This window comes from Columba livia, chromosome W (genome assembly GCF_036013475.1).
Source record: "Columba livia isolate bColLiv1 breed racing homer chromosome W, bColLiv1.pat.W.v2, whole genome shotgun sequence".
Taxonomy (NCBI): Eukaryota; Metazoa; Chordata; class Aves; order Columbiformes; family Columbidae; genus Columba; species Columba livia.
The window spans coordinates 6,411,569-6,429,867 of record NC_088641.1 but is presented as its reverse complement, the minus strand read 5'-3'; positions in this window follow the sequence as shown (position 1 = coordinate 6,429,867).

Below are 18,299 nucleotides of genomic sequence, written 5' to 3'. Positions count from 1 at the left end.
ATATACCTCTGTGTCACTGTTTACTGCAGGGTGACAATAAACCATGGTAGATGCTCTCTGTTAACCCCCTGCCCTCCCCACCAAGGAAAGGTAATAGGAGGAAAAGGGAGAGAGACTTGCAAGTTGGAAAAGTTAAAAAATGTTTTACTAATGCTACTAATAAATAGAGAAAATAATATAAAATATACAAAATCAATCTTGAATTTCCTGGCGTAGCACAGCGGTGGCCCACTGCGGAGCTGTCATTGCTCCATCGGCTGCAGGGCAGGTACCCAGAAGTCCTGGGCTGGACTCTGCGGTAAACCGAAACTGGATTCAGGGATGCAGGGCCTGGAACTAGGCCTGGGATCACAGGCACGACAGGCAGGGTCCTCTTCAGATGTCGGCCATGGATCCTCGTGATCTCCCACTTTTATAGGGTGTATGATGTGTATGGAATGGAATGGAATACTTAGTTGGTCAATTTTAGTCACCTGTTCTGTCCGCCCCTCCTTGCAAATACACCCCTCTCACTTATGGGATGTGCAAAACTTATCAGTAACCTTGGCTGCCATAGCAATAAGTCTAAACCTGGGTCTCTTCTGCATACCATTGCTACCATTATCAGCGCCAGAGTGAACACTGTCTGAAAAACATGCAGCCAAATTCAGAAAAGTGCAGTTACTTAGAAGAACTTAGCTGAAAGGAAAATTCACTAAAAGATAACTGGTCTTGTTTTAACCAAAACCAGGACACTCTGTGTGTGTGTTTATATGTGATTTAACTTTCTCTTTCATAAGTACAAGTGTGACCCTTAACATCATCAAATCTGTGATCAAGTCACTGTTTCAATTATTACAAATCCCATTGAATTGTTTTAAATATATTTGTTAATCAGCTGTTGATTAAGCATTATTAGAAATCATATATTGAACTTGTGGTCTATCTTAATGAATCCTAAATTGTTGTTAAATCAAAGCTGTGTAAAAATCCATTCTGTGACAGGAGGGCATGTGGAGCATCTGTGTTTTATGTCATATCCTCTAATCTCTGTAGATACTATTAGGAGAAAAAAAACCCAGTGTTTTACTATGGTAAAAGATTTGAGGTGATGAAAATGGTGATTAAAAAATTCTTGCCTCTTGTACAGCCTAGAAGTTTTGGTGCTACTATAAATCCTTACACCTTTACTTAGATAAAACATTTTTCATGTATATTTTCTCATCTGAAAAAGTATAGAGCAAATGTTAGGGTAGTAGCTGAGGGGTTGGAATCCCTGAATTCAGTTTCCTTTTGCCACAGAGTCCCATTATGTCCTTATACTTCAATTCTTACCCATGGAGCAGGGATATAAGTGCTCTTGTATTAAAAGGATAAAGGTATTTACGCTTGTGTTAAGCACAGGTACTATAGTAACAGACCCATGTAAGTATGACAAATCTTTACTGCTGCTACAGTGTACATCTCCGTCCCACTCTGTGCATGCACTTTCCGATCAGTAGACCCAAGACATTATGTTCCTTCCCTAAGATTTTGCTGAGCCTGTAGCCATTACCAGTGAGCATGTCTTCACAGGGTCTCCTGACTGAGAAGTATTGGTGATGTTGGCCCCCAGCTCAGTGCTCAAAAAGGACCTTTCTGAATCGGAGATAAAAATTTCAGAGAGAAAATTCTCATTTTCCTTGATGCCCTGGAATCAGAGTATATACAGATTTCCCAGCCTGGCTTCTTGCAGCCATTACAGCTAAAGTGAGATGCCTTTACATCTGATGGGCTTGGAGAGATCTAAGAGTTATTGTGTTGCTGGAGCTACTATCTCCTAGAAGGAATACCGTCTCTGCCCACTAATAGAGATGGAGGATCTCATCAGAGTTCATCCAGCAGTGGGGTGCTTACTGCAAAGTCTGAGCTAAGATTCTGCATCTTTCAAAAATCCCTGTGGAGGCCACAGAATTTGTTATTTCTCTGTCCCCAGATCTGCATATTCTCTTCCCATTGATTTTACTGGGAGAGGCTTTTATGCCTCTGTGTGATTTTGCCTTCGAAAGCAGAATCTAGCCCTTAAATAGCTTTGAATTACTGCTGTGTGCTATACAGGATGTACAGTTACCACCTCTGAGACCACTTCAGAGGTCAATGAAATGCTACAGGCAGCTGACACAATGGTTTTTTGAAAGAAAATGCTGTTCCATGAAATGAAAGTTTCACAGAAATATATTCATTTGTGGCAGATGCACACCCCCCCCTCACTCCCCCTCCCTTCCTTCGATATGGAAGGTGCAGACACATCTCCCCCCACCTCTCCTGCAATGGGGTTAACAGCTTCTTTTGTTTGACCCCAGAGCCCATTGGCCAGGGTCATTAAGAGAGAGGAAGAGGGGGCGCAGAGGCGCCGAGGAGTCGCTGGGCGCCCACAGCCAGAGTGGGGGTGCTTAGAAACTTCAGGGCACCCCACAGCCAGAGTGGGGGTGCAGAGAAGCTTCTGGAATGCCCACAGTCAGATCTGACAAGACTTTAAAAACGGGACCCCCGCCGAGGTTTTGCCGGTTGTGTGGACCTCTTGGAGTGTGGGCCAAAGACTGCGGCCGAGAGCCCTCCGCCTTAGGCAGGATGGCTGCCTAAGGCAATCTCCCAGGACCGGGATTCTCCCACCGAGCCACATGGGTGAGTAATAAAACTTCTTAATAATTCCTCGCAGGATCACGGGTGCTTATTCTGTGCTTAAATATAAGCACGTGTATTTTCTTTAATAATTCATTGACAGATTCAGGCAAGTGTATACTTTTCCCAGAGTCAGAGATGGCTTTGGCATTGTTTTTGGTGAGCCACATGTATGCACACTGTGGATCTCCATTGTTATTATTTGCTGCACCTCAATAATTACCTTGACTGATACTCGAACCTGTATTTATGTCACTGTTGGAGAGCTAAAACCCCGTCTTCCACCGGTTAACCTGCTGCAACTTCTTTACCAAATAAAAGTTTGTTTTGGACCCTGTTGACCGTCTAAACTAACTTTGGGGTGCCTCCGTGACATCATTTCATTCAGAATTTTGATGTAAGAGTGATTAAAATATTATTTCAGTAAGATCAATTGAATTGTTTATAGGTTATCATTCTGTTAAACTCCCAAGTGGGATTTTAAAATATAGGTCAAAACTTTTCAAATTTGGTAGCATATCATAACTGATACTATAGTCAGTAGCAGAGATGAAACAAACCATTTCAACTCCTTCAAAATTAAATATTGAAATTAGCTATTTTAAGTATATTGGAAAAAAATCAGAAAGTCTTGTGAACCTTCTTTTGGTCCACAAGAAAATCTAGTTGTAGTTGCTTGATCACCAATAATGTTTGTGCAGTATTCTGGGAATTCTAACTACCTATTATGAGAAGGCCGTTTACACAGATGACCTATGACACCACAAAGAGTTTCAATGCAAACATTACATGTCTTTATGCTTTTTCTTTACTCAGGAAAAAGCATGTCAATCAGAGCCTACACCTTGTAAATATTTTTCAGCCACTGCTAACTAGGTATATCCTTTTTACTTTTCAAGCTGTCCTGGTTTTGTTAAAAACAAGTTTCTCTTTTAGTGAATTTCCCTGTCAGCTAAAGCCTTCTTACTAACTGCACTTTTCTGCAAGTTAGATACATGTTTTGACAGACATAGCAATGGTATGCAAGGTTGCTGGAATGTACCTCCTGCGAGAGGGGCAACGAGAAGTAGTGAACTGAAACTGACCAACTAAGTATTCCATCCCATTCACATGATACTTCATATAAAAGTGGGAGATCACCTTATGGCCGACATCAGGAGAGGACCTTGCGAGTTGTCCCTGCAAACTGAGGCCTAGTGACAGATTGAATCCAGTTCCAGTTGGCTGCAGAGTCCAGTCCAGGACTTCAGGTGCCGGCCCTACATCTGCCGGAGCAGTTGCCGGGACTTTCAAGATTGGTTTTGTATATTTTGTAATATTTTCTCTATTTTATTAGTAACATTAATAAAACATTTTTAATTTTTCCAGCTCTCTTCTCTCTGTCCTTCTTTTCCTCCCAATCACCCATCCTTAGTGGGAAGGGGGGAGAGGGAGGGGCTGAAGGGGGAGAGGCAGGGAGAGGGGGTTAACAATACATCTGCCATGGTTTATCGTCACCCTGCAATCAAACCTTGACAGATAATTGGTGCCCAATGTGGGGCAGAGAAAGGGTTAAAATTTGATACTAAAAATGGGTAAATTTGGAGATTTTTGGCTTTCCTACTGCTTTGACGTACCTTTCATTTTTCTCGGCACGGTGCCAACTCATAGAGTTGTGATACTCGCAGATCTGTGTGCTTCGGACATTATCTGGTAGTATTAAGGCAGAGTGAATTACATTGGTTTAAAGATGCTGTGGCATAAGTTGTATCAGCTATTTTCTACATTGTGTTCTGTGGTGCCCTATCTGTGCTGGGCATACTTTATGAATCTATGTATATATTTTATAACAACAGGAAACTGGACGATGGTTATAATTATACTGTGTGGTTTGCCACTGGTTTACTTCATTATACTACAGCCAATAATGAATTTCTACTCGTTTCTGCTTTACCTTGAAAAACCTCCAGGAGAGATAAAAGAGCAATACAGCTATGTGTTTGCTAATTGGACGAGTGAATCTTTAGAAAGGCTGACTAACAATACTTTCTCGCTAGAACAGATTACAAATGTTTTTGAGAGCTTTGAATATCCTCGGAGCTTTGATAGAACTATGATGGTGCTATTTGTCTTGCTGAATGTGTGTCAGTTTGTGTTAGTGTTAAGAGAAATGAGGTTAAATAGGAGGTTTGCATCTCTTTTTAGTCCTGAGACTTGCGTTGCATCTGCTGAAGCTTTAGCAAAAAACACTCCGAGCCACTCGAAATGAAGTAAAGCAGCCAAAGCTGCAGCCACTGCCCCCTGTGGCTTCACAGGCTCAAGCTCCAACCCGGCTGCCAAGGTCACTGCCTCCTCAACTCTAGATAGTTACTTCTCCAGCCTCAATGGCTAACAAGGCTCCTCCCTCCTCACACACTGGGCACTGTTGCTGTTGTAACCATAACAACCACTGTGATTATGCCAATGCCAGTGACAGTCATTCAGACTCTGGAAATAAATCAAATGATGGTGAACCCATATCAGCATCAGATGCTGGTTGTAAGAAAGTCACTAGAAAGACTACTCGTGCTGCAACTGATGGCACAGGGCCAACATCAACCCAAGGAGCATCATCATCAGCACAGGGAAGAGATGAAGTGACCACCACTCGGTCCTTTTCTCCAGGTGAGCTGAGAGATCTACGAAAATATTTTAGTTGTCGTGAAGGCGAGAATATTGTAACTTGGCTGCTCTGATGCTGGGATAATGGAAATGGAACTATAGAATTAGAAGGTGGGGAAGCCAGGCAGCTGGGATCTCTGTCAAAGGATTACACCCTTGATAGGGCAATTTCAAGAGAGCACGACTCCACCACCCTCTGGACCTGACTCCTGACAGCTATGAAAGAAAGGTTTCCCTACAAGGAAGATTGTATATGCACATTAGGGAAATGGAATACTATAGAGAGAGGCATCCAGTTCCTTAGAGAATTAGCTGTGCGAGAGACCATCTATTTTGAGCAAAACAGCTGAGAGGGGACAGACCCAGATAGAATCAATTGGTTCTCAGATAGAATCAAAAGGTTCTCCTTCCCCTCTACTCTGCCCTGGTGAGACCACATCTGCGTCGATTAGAAATGACGCACACCAGGACGCAGACAAAGATTCACACACAGACAGAGATCTTCTTCAGGAAGGAACGCAGAACTGGGCAGAGCAGAGAGCTGAGCCAGGCTGAGGCTTTCTTTATTAGTCAGTGACAATGTACAGGATTTACAGATACGGACCTGGACTAAGATGTTACATAAGATGTTTTTCCAATAATTGTTATTAAAAACACACCACACTGATGTTATCTTTGTTTCAGTTACGTTCCCACTCATTCACAGACCAGGCCCAAGGATATTCACACATCATACATATGGGGGCAGTTTTCCGACTCAAGATATCATTCTCACTGGCCTGGGCTATCACTTCTTACACTCACAAAAAGCATACTTCTGTATAATCTGTCCAAGGCCCTTTAGCTGGAACTGCTGTTCCCACACACATCTGGAATATTGTGTCCAGTTCTGGGCCCCTCATTTCAAGAAGGACAGGGAACTGTGGGAGAGAGTCCAGCGCAGGGCAACAAAGATGATTAAGGGAGTGGAGCATCTCCTTTATGAGGAAAGGCTGAGGGAGCTGGGGCTCTTTAGCTTGGAGGAGACTAAGGGGGGACCTCATTAATGTTTACAAATATATAAAGGGTGAGTGTCACGAGGATGGAGCCAAGCTCTTCTCAGTGAAAACCTCATCTAGGTGTTCCTGTTCCGGCAGGGGGATTGGACTAGATGATCTTTCGAGGTCCCTTCCAATCCCTAACATTCTGTGATTCTGTGAACCAATGGTAGGACAAGGGGTAATGGGTTCAAACTGGAACACAAGAGGTTCCATTTAAATTTGAGAAGAAACTTCTTCTCAGTGAGGGTAACAGAACACTGGAACAGGATGCCCAGGGGCTTGTGGAGTCTCCTGCTCCAGAGACATTCAAAACCCGCCTGGACACATTCCTGTGTAACCTCATCTAAGTGTTTCTGCTCCAGCAGAGGGACTGTACTAGATGATCTTTTGAGGTCCCTTCCAATCCCTAACATTCTATAATTCTGTGAATTGTACATGACCTACATGGCACAGATTTGTACAAAGTACACCACCCGCATATGCTAAGTCATTGGCATCAATGGTCTGGACAGCTGGAGGTAGACAAAACATTTCTGACGTGATTGAGCAGCTTCAGGACTTTGAGGACAGCCTTGCTGGTTCTCTACAGGCTTGTGTCTCTGCTGTAGAGAAACTGTGTGAAAAATCTGATGACCGTTTTGAAAAGATGTTGCAAGAAATCAAAGAACTCAGAGAAGACACGTACCATTCATGACCTGTACAAACCTATGTTTCAGCTATTAGGAGAAGGCATTTCCAATCTCAAGAGAGAAAACGGAGGCAGTCCACAAAAAGAGGTTCACTGTGGTTCTTCCTACATGAGCAGGGAGAAAACATGAATAAGTGGCATGGAAGACCTACCTCAGAACTTCAAGAATGAGTATGTGAGATAAAAGGAAAAACTCCTAGGAAAATGGCTGCTCCAGTTTACAGAAGGGGCAGAAGACATTCTGATGCTCTTGAAGGAACCTCTAATTCACACCCAGAGACTATAAAAAACAGAAATTAGAGGTGCTCTGTCTCCAGCCAGGCAGAGGAAAATGATAATAGAGTTTATTGGACTGTACAGATACGATGGCCTGGTACAACACACCCCCAGGAGTACAAAGCTTTGATGGACACTGGTGCTCAGTGAAGACATTCTGATGCTCTTGAAGGAACCTCTAATTCACACCCAGAGACTGTAAAAAACAGAAATTAGAGGTGCTCTGTCTCCAGCCAGGCAGAGGAAAATGATAATAGAGTTTATTGGACTGTACAGATACGATGGCCTGGTACAACACACCCCCAGGAGTACGAAGCTTTAGTGGACACTGGTGCTCAGTGCACAATAATTCCTTCTAACTATAAAGGAACACAATCCATCAATACTGTTGGAGTGAGTGGGGGATTCCAGGAACTGACTGTTGTAGAGGCTGAAATGAGCCTAACTGGAAAAAACTGGCAAAAGCATCCCATTGTGACTGGTCCAGATGCTCCGTGCATCCTTGGCATAGACTACCTCAGGAGAGGGTATTTTAAGGACCCAAAAGGTTATAGGTGGGCATTTGGTGTAGCAGCTGTGGACACTGAGAAAATTGAACAGCTGTCTGATTTGCCTGGTCTTTCAGATGACCCTTCTGTTGTAGGACTGCTGATGGTTGATGATCAGCAGATGCCAATTACCACCACGACGGTGCATCGCTGACAATATCGCACCAATCAAGACTCTTTGATTCCTATCCAGAAGTTGATCCGTCAATTGGAAAGCCAGGGTGTGATCAGTAAGGCTCACTCACCTTTTAACAGCCCAATTTGGCCAGTGCATAAGTCTAGTGACGAGTGGAGACTAACAGTAGACTATTGTGGCCTGAATGAAGCTACACCACCATTGAGTGCTGCTGTGCCTGATATGATAGATCACGAGGATCTCACCCCTTTTCCTTATGGCTGACATTAGGAGAGGATCTTGCGGGTTGTCTCTGCAAACTGAGGCCTAGTGACAGACTGAATCCAGTTCCAGTTGGCTGCAGAGTCCAGTCCAGGACTTCAGGTGCCGGTCCTACATCTGCCAGAGCAGTTGCCGGGACTTTCAAGATTGGTTTTGTATATTTTGTGTCATTTTCTCTATTTTTATTAGTAGCATTAGTAAAACTTTTTTTAATTTTTCCAACTCTCTTCTCTCTGTCCTTCTTTCTCTCCCAATCACCTGTCCTTTGGGAGGGGCTAAAGGGGGAGAGGCAGGGAGAGGGGGTTAACAATACATCTGCCACAGTTTATGGTCACCCTGCAATCAAACCTCAACACAAGCTTTTTTAGAGTATATTTAGGAAACTGAGATATGAGAAAGAAAAAAAACCAATTGTTATGTTTGCATTCCTTTCAGTGGAATGAACTCCATACTGTGGCTTTGATCTCTGGTTTAAATCTGAGAACAAACTGGTATGGCCTTCTTTTCTGCCTTAATGGGTGAACTTGCTAATGGTTTATAATTGTAAGGCCAAGTGTCTGTGTTTAGTTGCTTCAGATTGATCTATCACTTACCAGCCACCCTGGTGTGGTGAATGCACTCAACACCCCCCCCCCCCCAGCCAAACCAGCAGCAGTTTGGTCCAGGCTCCAGAAGAGGTAAGGGCTTGAGCTGTAGCCAGGCCAAGAACTCCTTCCAGGAGACCCACAAGGAAGCAAAACAGCACATGAACTCCAGTAATTTGTGGGCGAAGGGACTCTCGTGCATACATTTCCTACTGTATGAAATTTGACTACAAGTCAACCACTTTGTTCTAGAAATATGACAGCCTGGATGAGCTCACTTTGAGCTCTCCCTGCTAAATAAGTGAGCTGTATGGCAATGGTTTTATTACTCACAAGTTAGTGGATGAGCCCAATTTAAGTTTAATATTAATCATTCAGCTTAAGTAGATGCATACTAAATATAATGAATTATTTATAGGCATAAGGTTGTATGATTTTTAATATACTCTTTGCTAAATGTTACTTGGTAAGCTGGATTTGCTAAAATTTTAAGCTGTAAAGTTCTGTTCATATTTACCAAAAACAACTACAAACTACATGGAACACTTGCAAGATAAGGTCTAATTTGCACTTTGCTGGGAGAAACGGGACTGGGAAAAATAATGATCCAAGGCTAATGCGGAGACATTCCAGACATCTACAAAACGGGGCCTATTTCGCACTTTGCTGAAAGGATTTATCTAGACCAAACAGCACCTGCAAGGTTATGGACCATAAACATACAGCTGAACAAAACAAAGGCCCACGTGGAATCAGAGAAAGGGATCCAATGAGAAACAAAAAGACCCCAAAGTGAAATGTTGCTATTGGACTGAATCATGGTATGAATGGTTTGTAAAGATAGAAAGGTCTATGGTTTCCTGTGCTCAGGACAGACATCTGCACAGGTACTCAGCTTGAGCCAGCCCTTCTGCTATTCTACTCCATTAAAATATCTTTTTTTTCTGAGAATTTTGCCTCCTGAAAGTCTGCTCTGCATACAGTTAACAGGCCTTGAAAGTTTGCCTCTAGAGTTATAAAATATAGACTCCAGAGCAAATGATCATCAGGGAGGGAATGGCTGAAAGCTAGCTTTCGTGAATGGGTAGAGGCCTCACCTGAAAGTTTGCCTTCAGAACTCTAAAATACAGACTCTTTAAGAAATATAAACATTGTTCTGCAGTGAGCAGAACCCTAAATTACCGCCCCCCACAAAAGTATCGCAGCGCGTGACACTAAATATGCAACCTAGGTCTCACACATACCTGTAAAACCTGTAAACTGGGTGTGTAAGCAAACAGGACATATACAAATGGTGCAAATGCAAAGGTGGGTGTGACCACTTCATATACGTTGGCACAAAAAAGCAAAAATCTTTGGTGTCGTGTTCATATGGTATTTGATCGGACCACTATGGCAATAAAAATGGTGCACAGACAACAGAGTAGCTATAAAAGAGGTAAGACTGTGCACAGAGAAGGAATTGATAAACAATCTTCATGCAAAATACAAGTATTGCTACATTTATCTACATATAAATATATCTATTCACAACATTTCAAAGAATTTGTTTCATATACAACAATGAAAGAAACTTACAGTGCTATGAGCTAAAAAACATTCCTAAAGCAAGAGAATCACTGCAGCAAACATGGTTTTCGAGACCATTTCAATTAAACTACTGCAGTCAGGCTCACTGAAAAGCAAAATGACAGTCTGTGAAACCTAAAATATTATTTGGTTCATCGAGCGTGTTCTAACAATCAGAAAACCGCACAAGGGAGATAATCCCTTCCTCCATGTATTAGTTCAATGAAACAGAATTAGTTCTCATTGAAGGCAGATTTAGTTAATCTAAGTGTAAATTAAATTTCTCTTAATTTCCTTTACCAGCAGCCTCTGAAAAGACTCTTCTTCCAGCAATTATGTTCTGCATTGTACAGAAGGCTGGGGTGCAATTGCCACTTTTTGGTAATAACATTATATTGTATTACTGTCATTAGATCGGCTTTGTGAATATTAACACATCTGAATAAAGATAATTTTGCACAGAATTCACTGTCAGTGTCGATATCCTGAGAGGTTGATCATGTTCCATTCAACCCGCCAGAATTTCCTTTGCCTGCACAATCAGGTCCATCAAAAGAATTTGCAATATAAAACTTTTTTTTGCACATACTTGCAGTATCTTAAAGGGGTATTTCAACTATTTGAAGTTCTTGCCATCCAGCTACCAAACCAACACATGGAAGGTACCATGTCACATTTAGACCTTCCCGTAAAGAAATACAATTTTAAATTAGATTATTTGAATGTTATTTTTTCAAATAGTGATTTCTTGATTCTTGTTCTCTCACGTGAGGATTTCCTTAATTTCTCTCAACTTATTTGTCTTAAATAAGGCTTTATGCACTTCTTAGCATCCCAGCAGATGATCTCCTCTCCTTCATCTGTTTTCTGACTTATTTTTTCTTAACTCTTCACAACACCATAGGATTATTGGCCTATTTTTGGAAATTTTTGCAACACAAACCTGCCAGGCCTCCCAGTTAAGTGCCTCATTCCAGAAAGCTGGATGATTAATCACATTAGCGTTTAATTGCAGCTTAGTAAAGTATTGAAACACCACTTCAGAAAGCACGAATGGAGTAATTTTACAAACGAGAAGAGATAATTGCATTATCTGCCTATTTTGCTTTTTGCAGGATTTTCAGCAGCCCTGCTAGAAGCCTCATTTACTATAGTTTATTGTCTGTGTCAGTCTGATGCACTTCCTTGTACAATAATATCCTAAATAATTCAATTAATTACGTAGATTTTAGAAACTGCACACATTTACAAACTAAAGGAGCTCCAGTATGGCTCTTGCTCTACTTTTTGTCGCGTTCCCAGCTGTAAGAGCTGAAGGTATTACTCCAAAACTTTGGCCTGCTTATCAGATGCCCACAATTTTAAAACAGTGTCTAAGTTTACCTGTCCTAGGACACAAACCACAGCAGAAGGGACGATCTTTTACCTTTTACTGGCTGAAGTTTCGATGGATACGATTTGTCGCAACAATATACAGGCGAAATATCCAAAGATACAGAGGACAAAAATTATCAGAAACTGGAGTGGCCTCTTTTCCTCACTTCTGCTTCCTAATCCACGTCTTCTCTACTAAACAATCCACACAATAATATACCTGAGAAGTGATAGGAGCGCACAGTTAGGATCGCTACCTTTTATTGTACGGATTATACCATGCAGGCATGCTTAGAATAATAAAAAACAGGTTTTAATACCACAAAGAATAGGTACTTGACGAGTCTAAAACACTGCATCTGTGATACACCAATCAGATGGGGGATTATGTTCCATGGATGATGCAAAAGCTGCTTAAACAGCAACACCAACTTCACTTCCTAATTGACAAGCTCGTTAAGGGAGAGCAAACAGGATTAGGCAACAACTTAAAAGAAGTTTTCTGTGATTCAGCTTATTACGGACGTAATGGTTGTAGAAACATGGGCCCGATATCCAGCTGTGAACGTTGCACTTGGATTCACACAAGACCTGACAAAACCATGTAGTAGTAGGAAAAAAACCACCTCACCAGAGGCGTTTGGCATCAATGAAATCTTCGGAATAATTAATTATCTGGTAGGAGATAGTTTTATGACCTCCATTTGCCCGTGGCATGTCCACAGGTTTGGTAATATTTTCGTACCACTCTAAAGATTTCTAGCTCAAAAGCCTAAGAACAGTCACACAAAGCAACTTATTTTTAAATAAAATCCTAGTTTATTATAACTGAAATCACACAAGCATGTTCAAGAGATTTTAGTTAAGATTTTTTTTTTTTTTAAGACAGAGCTGCAACATTTTAAACCACCACAACAGAATATAAAGCAACAATTCTCTTGCATCAAGCCCCTGCTGCTCCTATCCAGGAAAGAAAGACACAACGTTTCAAAGAAAATATTTCATGGAAGTATCAAATCAAGACTTTCTGCTTATAGCAAGCTAAGTAAATTTTGCATATAGCATAACTCCTTTAGTTCATCCACAGATTTGACATGAAAGTCTACATTCTTAATAATTTAACCATGACATTTACATTGCCACAATCCAATTTACAGTTCTTCAGCAATATCAAGAACAGCTACAGTTTTTAAGGTGAAAACCTGAAGTATTATATAGCAGTTAGTCAAACTAAGATGCCAAGATAGATTTACCTTCCTAGATTTATTAATAAGTTATTTAACCTAAAAGCTAATCATATAAAATAGATGAAAAGTAGTTCCAGTGAGGAAAATAAAGAACATCTTTTAAATTAAGAAATGTGCTATCTGCCATTTTCATGGCAAGAGACCCTCTCCTGTAAGTGATAAGGTGTTTGGGTTTTTTTCAGCTAAAATGTTGTCGAGGGTTAAGATTGCGGGGTGACAATAAAACCCTGGCAGATGTATTGTTAACCCCCTCTCCTTCCCCCCCCACTTCCCCCTCCCTCTCCCCCCTTTCCACTAAGGAGAGGCAATTGGGAGGAAAAGAAGGACAGAGTGAAGAGAGTTGGAAAAAATTAAAGATGTTTTACTAATGCTACTAATAAGAATAGAGAAAATAACACAAAATATACAAAACCAATCTTGAAAGTCTCAGCAACTGCAGAGCCAGCACCTGAAGTCCTGGATTAGACTCTGCAGCCAATCGGAGCTGGATTCAGTCTCTCATTAGGCCTCAGTTCGCAGGGACGACTAGCAAGGTCCTCTTCTAATGTCGGCCATAAGCAGAAGGGAAAAGGGCAAAAGGGAAAAAGGCGAGAAAAAGGCGTGAAGGCGAGAATATTTTAACCTGGCTGCTCCGATGCTGGGACAATGGGGCAGAAACAATTGAATTGGAAGGTGGTGAAGCCAGGCAGCTGGGATCTCTGTCAAGAGATTCCACCATTGATAGGGCAATTTCAAGAGAGTCTAATGCCACTACTCTCTGGACCCGACTCCTGGCAGCTATGAAAGTAAGATTTCCCTACAAGGAAGATTGTATATCCAAGTTGGGGAAATGGAATACTATGGAGAGAGGTATTCAGTTCCTGAGAGAATTAGCTGTGCGAGAGATCATCTATTTTGGATCAGACAACCAAGAGGGGACAGACCCAGATAGAATCAGTTGTACACGACCTCTGTGGCGCAGATTTGTACAAAGTGCACCCCCTGCATATGCTAAGTCATTGGCAGGAATGGTCTGGTCAGCTAGAGGTGTACAAGAGAATACTGAAGTGGTTGAGCAGCTCCAGAACTTTGAGGACAGCCTTGCTTGTTCTCTACGGGCTTGTGTCTCTGCTGTAGAGAAACTGTGTGAAAAATCTGATGACCGGTTTGAAAAGATATTGCAAGAAATCAAAGAACTCAGAGAAGACACATACCATTCACGACCTGCACAAACCTATGTTTCAGCTATTAGGAAAAGGCGTTTCCAATCTCGAGAGAGAGGACAGAGGCAGCCCACAAAAAGAGGTTCACTGTGGTTCTTCCTACATGAGCAGGGAGAAAACATGAATAAGTGGCATGGAAGACCTACCTTAGAACTTCAGGAACGAGTACGTGAGATAAAAGGAAAAACTCCTAGGAATGTGGCTGCTCCAGTTTACAAAAGGAGCAGAAGAGATTCTGATGCCCTTGAAGGAACCTCTAATTCACACCCAGAGACTGTGCAAAACAGAAATTAGAGGTGCCCTGCCTCCAACCAGGTGGAGGAAAGGGATAACAGAGTTTATTGGACTATACAAATACAATGGCCTGGTACAACACACCCCCAGGAGTACAAAGCTTTAGTGGACACTGGTGCTCAGTGCACAATAATTCCTTCTAATTATAAAGGAACGCAATCCATCAATATTGTTGGAGTGACTGGGGGATCCCAGGAACTGACTGTTGTAGAGGCTGAAATGCGCCTAACTGGAAAAAACTGGCAAAAGCACCCCATTGTGACTGGTCCAGATGCTCCGTGCATCCTTAGCATAGACTACCTCAGGAAAGGGTATTTTAAGGACCCAAAAGGGTATAGGTGGGCATTTGGTATAGCAGCTGTGGACACTGAGAAAATTGAACAGCTGTCTGATTTGCCTGGTCTTTCAGATGACCCTTCTGTTGTAGGACTGCTGATGGTTGATGATCAGCAGATGCCAATTGCTACCACAACAGTGCATCGTCGGCAATATCGCACCAACCGAGACTCTTTGATTCCGATCCAGAAGTTGATCCGTCATTTGGAAAGCCAGGGTGTGATCAGTAAGACTCGCTCACCTTTTAACAGCCCAATCTGGCCAGTGCGTAAGTCTAGTGACGAGTGGAGACTAACTGTAGAGTATCGTGGCCTGAATGAAGTTACACCACCACTGAGTGCTGCTGTGCCTGACATGCTAGAACTGCAATTTGAACTGGAGCCAAAGGCAGCTAAGTGGTATGCTACAATTGACATTGCTAATGCATTTTTCTCTATTCCTGTAGCAGCAGAGTGCAGGCCGCAGTTTGCTTTCACCTGGAGAGGCATCCAGTACACGTGGAATCGCTTGCCCCAGGGGTGGAAACACAGTCCTACCATCTGCCATGGACTGATCCAGACCACGCTGGAGCAAGGTAAAGCTCCAGAACACTTGCAATATATTGATGACATCATCGTATGGGGCGACACAGCGAAAGAAGTCTTCGAGAAAGGTGAGAGAATAATTCAGATTCTTTTGGATGCTGGTTTTGCCATAAAACGAAGCAAGGTCAAGGGACCTGCACGAGAGATCCAGTTTTTAGGAATAAAATGGCAAGATGGCCGTCGTCAGATCCCAATGGATGTGATCAACAAAATTGCTGCAATGTCTCCACCTACTAATAAAAAGGAGACACAGACTTTCTTGGGCGTTATAGGTTTTTGGAGAATGCATATTCCTGACTACAGCCAGATTGTGAGCCCTCTCTATCGAGTGACTCGTAAAAAGAACCAATTTGAGTGGGGCCCTGAACAACGACAAGCCTTTGAACAAATTAAGCGTGAGATAACTCATGCGGTGGCCCTTGGACCAGTTCGGACTGGACTAGATGTTAAAAATGTGCTCTACACCGCAGCTGGAGATAATGGACTTACCTGGAGCCTCTGGCAGAAAGCACCAGGAGAAACCCGAGGTCGACCCTTAGGTTTTTGGAGTCAAGGATACAAAGGATCTGAGGCCAACTATACTCCAACTGAAAAAGAGATACTAGCAGCATACGAAGGAGTTCGAGCTGCTTCAGAAGTGATCGGTACTGAAGCACAACTCCTCCTGGCACCTCGACTGCCGGTGCTGAGCTGGATATTCAAAGGGACGGTTCCCTCTCCACATCATGCAACCGAAGTTACGTGGAGTAAATGGATTGCATTGATCACGCAATGAGCTCAAATTGGAAATGCCAATCGCCCAGGGATCTTAGAAGTAATTACAGACTGGCCAGAAAGTAAAGACTTTGGGATGTCTCCAGATGAGGAAGTAAAACGTGCTGAAGAATCACCACCGTATAATACACTTTCAGAGACTGATAAGCAGTATGCACTGTTCACAGATGGATCTTGTCGTCTTGTAGGAAAACATCGAAGGTGGAAAGCTGCTGTGTGGAGTCCCACACGACAGGTTACAGAAGCCACTGAAGGACAAGGTGAATCTAGTCAATTTGCAGAAGTGAAAGCCATCCAGCTGGCTTTGGACATTGCTGAACGAGAGAAGTGGCCAATACTTTATCTCTATACTGACTCATGGATGGTAGCAAATGCCTTGTGGGGGTGGCTACAGCAATGGAAGAAAAGCAACTGGCAGCGCAGAGGTAAACCCATTTGGGCTGCCACACTGTGGCAAGACATTGCTGCTCGGCTAGAGAGCCTGCCTGTGAAAGTTTGTCATGTAGATGCTCATGTGCCTAAAAGTCGAGCCACCGAGGAACACCTAAACAACCAACAAGCAGATCAAGCTGCTAAGATTAAAGTAGCTGAGGTGGACTTGGACTGGCAACATAAAGGTGAACTTTTCCTAGCTCGGTGGGCCCATGATGCTTCAGGGCATCAAGGTATAGATGCAACATATAAATGGGCTCGCGATCGAGGGGTGGATTTAACTATGGACACTATTTCACAGGTTATTCATGAATGTGAGACTTGCGCTGAAATCAAACAAGCGAAACGGTTAAAGCCTGTATGGTATGGGGGGCGATGGTTAAAGTATAAGTATGGAGAAGCTTGGCAGATTGATTATATTACACTTCCACAAACACGTCAAGGTAAGCGTTATGTACTTACAATGGTGGAAGCAACCACTGGATGGTTGGAAACATATGCCGTACCTCATGCTACAGCCCGAAATACTATCTTGGGCCTTGAAAAGCAAGTCCTTTGGCGACACGGTACGCCAGAAATAATTGAATCTGACAACGGTACTCATTTCAAAAACAGTCTTATAGACAATTGGGCCAAAGAACATGGTATTGAGTGGGTATATCATATTCCATATCATGCACCAGCCTCTGGGAAAATTGAAAGGTACAATGGTTTGCTAAAAACTACACTAAAGGCACTTGGTGGTGGAACCTTTAAAAACTGGGATTCACATTTAGCAAAAGCCACTTGGTTGGTCAACACCAGGGGATCAACCAATCAAGCCGGGCCTGCCCAATCAGAAATTCTACGGACTGTAGAAGGAGATAAAGTCCCTGTAGTACACATGAAAAATTTGTTAGGAAAGGCAGTCTGTGTTACTCCTGCCTCAGGCAAAGGCAAGCCCATTCGCGGGATTGTTTTTGCCCAGGGACCTGGCAGCACCTGGTGGGTGATGCTTAAGGATGGAGAAGTTCGGTGTGTACCTCAAGGGGATTTGAGTTTAGGTGAAAATATTCAATACTGAACTGCATAATGTGAATTGCCATGCTAACAGTGTTTAATAAGTGTTTTTCAGATCAAAACAGTGATGATGAAACCAAAGCTAGCTTCTTCGAGTGGCGCCTGACAACTTCTTCGAAGTTGATGTCTTTAACCCACAAACAGTGGTCATGAGATGCACTTGTACCATTTTTCCTGCCCTGGGAGACTGTCGTGACAAAATGAACTTAATGAACTTTTTAAAGGATGGTCCACTGATTACTCCTGTGTATATATGTACATATGTATATATATATATATAGTAGTAGTGATTAATTAGATTGTATTGATAGATTGTATTGATAAGGTTTAAGCATTCAGTGGATGGCATATTATAAGGGGTGGAATGTCCTGGTTTTGTTAAAAACAAGTTTCTCTTTTAGTGAATTTGCCTGTCAGCTAAAGCCTTCGTATTAACTGCATTTTCCTGGAGAACCAGACACATGTTTTGGTAAACCTAGCAATGGAATGCAAACTTATTGATAAGCACGGATGGACATCTCGCGAGAGGGGCGACGAGAAGCAAGTGAGCAAGAAACTGACCAACTGTGTATAACATTCCATTCACGTGAATACTTCATATAAAGTGGGAGATCT